The sequence below is a fragment of the Lolium rigidum genome, chromosome 3 (genome assembly GCF_022539505.1).
Source record: "Lolium rigidum isolate FL_2022 chromosome 3, APGP_CSIRO_Lrig_0.1, whole genome shotgun sequence".
Classification (NCBI taxonomy): Eukaryota; Viridiplantae; Streptophyta; class Magnoliopsida; order Poales; family Poaceae; genus Lolium; species Lolium rigidum.
Genome location: NC_061510.1, coordinates 328,607,754 through 328,614,684, shown reverse-complemented (window position 1 = coordinate 328,614,684; position 6,931 = coordinate 328,607,754).

Genomic DNA, 6,931 nt, shown 5'->3' with positions numbered 1-6,931 from the left:
CTACTGGCAGCCATGTACTGGTCATGACTTTGAGTGAAACCCTGTTCACGCAAAACTTGCAATTCAAGGCTTAGTCCATTGTTCAAGTGTGAATGGTAGCTTAAGGTTCTAGGCAGAAGTTCAACTTAACAGTCTCCGCTGAAACACTGGTATATAAACAAGCAGTGAGTATTGGTAAATCTCTAAATGGGGATTTGAGATCTGGTGGGGATTGTTGAAATATTGGGCCTACACTTAATGGCCCATACTAGATTTCAGATTTTCCCTATAAATCTCAAAGCCCACTTAGTGGCAGCCTTGTGAGTTTGAGCCCAAGTTGGTGGCAGCTCACTAGGGAGTGGCAAGAGGTGGGAAGTTTAGTCCCACATGGAAAGTTGGGAGGAAGTTAGACCACCTTATAAGGTGGGTTGTTCCACCACTAGTAAGTGAGTGAGAATAGGAGTGCTACACGCGCGCGCTCCTCCGCCTCCTCGCTCGCTCGACACGACACGACGCGCGCGCGCGCGCCGCGCTCGTGGTGAGTGGATTGAGCCTCGAGCCGAGACTTTCCTTACTTTTTGCAGCTCAGGAAAACGAACAGAGTCCTAGACGGACGCGTCGTAGTTAGTCGGTTCAGGTCGCTCCCGGATCGTGGGCTATCTGTAACCGACTCAAAACGTTCGTGCGACGTGGACGTGGCCCACGTAAACATATCTAATACACGAGTTAGGGTTTCCACCTCTCTCTGCTTGCGCCGCCATCGTAGCCTACTCCATCCCGCGCGCAGACGTGCATCGGCAAACGGGAGAGCAGGTCTCCGGAACCACTCGTCCTTGCGATCCTATACGGGAGAGGGCGAATTAGGTTTTTGGGAAGCGCTCTGTGCGACTGCTCAAGCTCTTCATCACGGGTCGCCTTCCGTCCAAGTCGGGCGGTGCTGCCTACCGTCGTCTTAGACGCCGTCTACTTCGACCCGCCGTCCCTGTCGTCAACAACGTTGTCATCAACAACGTTACTGCTACGACATCATCTGCTACACCTCCACCGCCACCTCCACCAGATCGGTACGTGCGACATATCTCGATCTATTTAGCGATGGATGTTTTACCGTTTGTGCTGCTGCTACTCATGTTGGTTAATGCATCTAGTATGTTTGAGTTTCACATGTTAGTAGTTGCTGTCATCATGTTTTATATTCTGGAATTAATCATGGAAATTGTGCCTAATTATCCAACAGAAGCCAGGGACTTCGCCTACGAGATGGGTACGTATCCACCTCCTTTGTGTGCTTTGTTCCTCTATTTGATTTTCTCGCCAATCTGACTGTCCGAGGGTTTGTTTAGCGATGCTAGTCGCAGCGCATGGACAACGTGGGGAGCTGCGGGGTAAGTGTCTAATTCCTGCATCGCGACTAAGGTTTTCAGATGAGTGGCGCTGTGGCATTACCATGGGGTCCTCGGAAGGATGTTTCGGTGCTGAAGAGCCCCACGCATTGGATTTCACCATCATTCCACTTCATGCAATGATGTCTAGGTCTCCCTTTAAGATGTGATGTGCGAACAGCTTGAACAACTTTGGTTTTTGGTGTGATTTAGATTTTGTTGTTTTTGTTTTTGTCGTCCGATGTTCATCATGTGGGTGTTCGAAGAGAAATATGATTTAGATTTCAGTCTTCGTTTCTTCAAGATGAGGTGTAGCTTGAATCCGTTAGGGTTTTGGTGCGATTATTTAGGTTATTTTGTTCGCTTCAACGATTTTGTATGTTCATCCGGGTTCGTACATTTAATGTTATTGGTGTCACAGTGTCCATTTTTCGAGAGTCAAATATGCAGGACAGTGAAAATAGGCCATCAAAATATGTTAGGGACATGTGTTAGATGTTCTCTGGATCACATTAATTGTTCTCATGACCCTGCATTGAGATCCATGCACGCTTACTATCATCACCCGTTCAAACAGTGTATATGAATCTAGGTTTCCTCACTAAAATAAGCTACATGGATTCTTTCTTCTATCCAAAATTACAACATACTACAATATTAATCGAATGTCTGCTGAACCAATAAATATTCACTATGCCATTCCAAGTATGTATGTGTGTGCATTAATTATCTGCTATGCTGGAGCACGAGACATGTGGAGCACCATCTGTCACAAATGTGCATTATCTTTTACGCGAGAAGCAACATACATGTGGAGCACCATCTGTTACACGTGGAAAAGAATTATAGAATGGAGGGAGTATATATCATATTTGCACTTCACTGCCTACATATCTGATAAGTGACACTCGTCCGGTTCTGGCTACCGCAATCGGTGTTCATTGTGCTTCTAGCTACATCTTAGGGTTTTCCTTTGTTGGGTGAGCGGATGAACAATAAACTTAGTTGATATGAACGTGGAGTGTGCATGCACAATATCGGAGTGTGAGGTACCAGGAAAACATATCCAACAACTGTTTTTGTTTTATCGTCATGTTTATGATCTGACACTCCTTTCGGGATAGATTGTGCTTAGAGGGCATCAAGTTTCCAAAAATATTGAGTAGACATTAGACAAATGATTAATTGTTAGTCATCCAAGACCTAGGTGAGGTGTGACTCAACACATATGTATTGATAATCAGGTGTGGTGTTTATACAAGTACCTGATTTGTATACTTTTGCAAAAAAAAAAAGGAGTACATGATTTGTATAGATGAAATGACACTCCGTTTTGGAAACTTAATGAGTTTTTATAACACAAAAAAATATTATATAGAAGATTATTTTTTACTCACTCGGTACATAGTCCATGAGGTCTATAACCGCCTCTCTAAGACCCCACCTTCAACTCTTTCTTCGCAGTCTAGCAGAGGATCTCGTGCAAGATTATTCGCGGGAAGCCGGGAACATCTGGAAGCTGCAGCACCAAATAATATTTATTATTTCTATCTGTTCTTAAATCTCCTATAAGCTTCATTTGAAGAAATATTAGTAAAGCATATTAACCATAAGGGTTTTGAGAGTTTCCTACTCAACATCCTCTGCGAGTATTAACACAGCAAAGCAACATACATGTCGTCTTGCATTCTACTACGGAGCTGGGAAAAGAAGAAGTATTCGCTAGAACAAAAAAAAAAAACGGGTATCAGAAACTAGTCTATGCACCTATATGAAACAGATACCATATGCGCATGTAGCCAATGAATTATCCATGAGACCACTAGTGTGATAGCATCAAATGCATGAAACCAAAAACCACCTGCATGAAAATTCGCGGAACAGAGTATCTGTGCAGCCATGCATGGAGAATGACAGAACAGCGTATGGCTCTTTGCTTGATCTCAATGGCTATCGCCAGAGTCGAGTGCGACGGGTACATCTGCGCTTGACAGTTACATTTGCTTCGCCTTGCCCGTCCATCCTGGCCACGGCCACGACACCGGCACCCAGCCAACATCGCACGCGACGACGCCTCTCGTGTACCAACACCCTACGTCCAAACCGATCCGTTATTGCCTGCTTGGCGCACACGGGATATTTGATGATGTGCCACACTTTTCTCTAAAATTTAATTATTTACCACAAGACAACCATATATCAGTGACACGGAGTACATTTATAATTTATTAGGCTCTCTCTGAATTTCGATGAACTGGTGTCTGGTGAGCTGGAGAAGTTCAAGGTCAAGCAAATCGTATCAGCTCCGGCATCCGGGAACCCATGTATATTTCTAGAAGAAGCTCTCAGCAATGGAGTATCAAACAGTACAAGAAGCTTTAAACCAGCCATCCACCGCCAAGCTGTATAAACCCTGCCTGCTGGCGGCGCATAGTTTTCCTTTATTTGACATTTGTGTTGCCTTCTCAAGAGTACAATAAATGAATAATTGATCCCGATCGAAGACTCAGCTGTAGTCTGCGGAGCCTTTCGAGATTGTATTCATGGCAGCGAAGTTTTTACAATCTAGTTTGTCTCACCAAAATAAGCTATGTAGATCCTTTCTTCTCGTCTAGAGCTACAACGTGCTACAGAATTAATCAAATTAGGCCTAGCTTGTCAAAATAAGGACTAGATCCCTTTCCTTTGCAGCAGAACTGATCTAAGGTATTGTAATTTGACATACACGTAAACTTGTGGCCCAAACAGCTTACTGACTTCTGCAGAATCTATACCTAATGCAGTTTATCATGGTTTATACTAATTGAGTCGACAAAGGGTATCAAGTAGTCCCTCTATTCCATAATATAAGATGTTATTACAACCAATATGTAATGGAGGGAATACAATACAAACTGAATTGTTATCCCTTCATGTGATCATATGTTTCTTGCGTGTGTTAACTAATCTGTATTTGTTAGGGCTCCATGAAAATTTATTCCAGGTAAGGCCGATTTTACTCATGCCTGGACAGGGGGTGGGGATGTTAATATTGGTTAATTTCAACCGTTGAGATGTCCTAGTTTTTGGATTCATGAGTTGTTGTCAATTTGTTTTAACAACATAATAGATACATTTGATTGATTGAAAACCTGGTCATATTCATTTTGCTCGCCTAAGACAATTGGCAGTGTATTTTCTTAATTATTCATATATCACAGTAAGAAATTGGAAACCTTAGAGAGTCAGCCTCGAAAGGCAGTGCCGTAAAAATGACTTCACCATATACAGATGTATTGCTGAGTCCCTGGCCACACTAATTTGTCTAATGAACCAATAAATGTTCAATCTGTCTTGCCAAGTACATGTGCTTATGCATTGTCAGTTATGCATGGAGTACCATAGATGTGAAGTATATAAATCATGTTTGCACTTCCCTGCCCACATACCCGAGAAGTGTCACTCTTTCGGTACTCGCTACCCGCAACCAGTATTCTTTGTGCTACTCGGTACATGTCTTAGGGTTTTTATTGTTGGGTGAGCCGATGAACAATACACTTAGTTGATGCAAATGCGTTGTGTGCACGCATGACATTGGAATGTGAGGTACCAGGATGATGATGAATCATGAAAGTCACAAAACTGCAATTCAATCAAAAAGAGGGCTTTCCAAAGTAGAGTAATTGATCTTAGAGACTCCCCTTCAGTTTGCGATCATTTCCAGTCCTGCATGGCTTGCGCGCGGGCGTGCATGGCGTCGTTGAACGACAAGGACGCCTAGAGGGGCGACCTCGACATGGCGATCGCCATGTCCATCCACGACGCAGGGGTGTCGCTCGTCGACCTCACCACCGACGGCGAAGCTGGGCCAAGAGGCGCGATGAAGGACGAGCCCGACGAGCGCGGCAAGCAGGACGTCGTCGTCGACGACATATACAACTTCCACCAATACTACGACCCCTCTGGCCGCCGAATCTATGTAATATATAGCAAGTTTGAATGAATTCAACTGTTTTCGCTTAAATTTTAAAAATCTCAAATTCTGTTTGGGGGACGCGGCTGGGGAGCGACGTCTCCAAACGCGGCACGAAGATAACGTCCCCAAACGATAAATCATGCGCTCTTTAGAGATCGCTTTGGGGAACGCGGCTGGAGATGGGCTAAGAAAATAAGGACGGACCAGACGATTGTCTTTCTTGGTGGGGGAGCCAGAAGTGGCGGACAAATCTTCACTCCGTAAGCCTAATTGGCTAAGGATTAAGGTGGCGTGCAGCAGACCAGAGTTAATTGGTGGTGTCAACGGTGTCTATATCAGTGGACATAGTTATCGCATCAGATGGGAGGTGCAAGGTGATTATGCAGCCAAATCGAACATTCTACCTGAGGATAGAATGGGAAGGATTGTGATAAGAGAGATTCTGGGAATGATGGAGTTAAAGAAAATGTAGAGAGAACAGATTGAGGGGAGGGGGTGAGGAGCAAGTTGGTGAGGAAGAAGAAGATGCTGCTGATTATGGAAATGATGAGGAGTATGATGCTCTCGGGGTTACTCTCAGGATCATGTTCCATGTTGGGAGAAGGTTGAGGAATATGCGCTGGTGGTTCTAGTGTAACCCATAAAGATGATAAAAACACAGAGATGGATGTGGATAGAACTGTGCATGTCCGACTGACCAAGATTGTTGAATCAATCAATCATGTGCTCATAGTGACTTTGCTTGATGGTGATGATGATGAGAGGGAGCCTGGGACGACAGGGAAGGATAACAAATGGATTATGGTACCATGTCAGAGTGCAAAAAAAGAAGGAAATGATGAAGACACCATTGGTGGCTACAAGAGCTAGCAAGAGGATGCCTAAACATGGTATATTTGTGATGCAGAGAGGTGAGACCATAGCTTCACAATGCAATGATTTATCAGGTAAGGCTAATCCCTTTGTCATCCTTAATCCAGTGAGTAGAGACAAGCTGATGGAAGTGGCTAGTCATTCTCATGTAGTTTTGGGGGAAAACACCAATGATATTAACAATCAGATATACATTGTGTTGGCTAAGGAGAAAGCTGAAGTTGTTCTTGCTGAGAACAGAGATAGGATTAGAAAAGAAAGAGAAAAGGCTAAAGTAAGCAGGGCTTTAAAAAGCTGAGAAGTTGTTCTTGTCGATGCGGCGCGTGCGGATTCGGTCGCCGGCACTGGAATCTCGGTGGCGGCGACGGAGGGGCGGAGGAAGCGGCAGAGGGGGCATAAGGTTTGGCCCCGCATCAGCCGCTATATAGGGTGGTAAGCAGGGCCCTCGAAATAGTTTGAGGGCCAAACCAGGAATGTGGTGTCTGGTGTGGCAAAAAAACCTGCAATAGCCTAAAATGAACTAGAAAGAGTTTCTCTATCGGTATCATTCAGGGACATCCAAATATTATTGGAACTTAAAAGAGTTTCTCTACCAAGATTTCGTCGTAGCTACACCATTGCAATGCTTTGACAGCATGAACCTATCACCAGCCAATGAACTACTACACAGTTTACAGACTACACACCATCATATTCACGGACGGCGCATGGACAGACCGTGATAAGCTAGGTAAAATCGAAC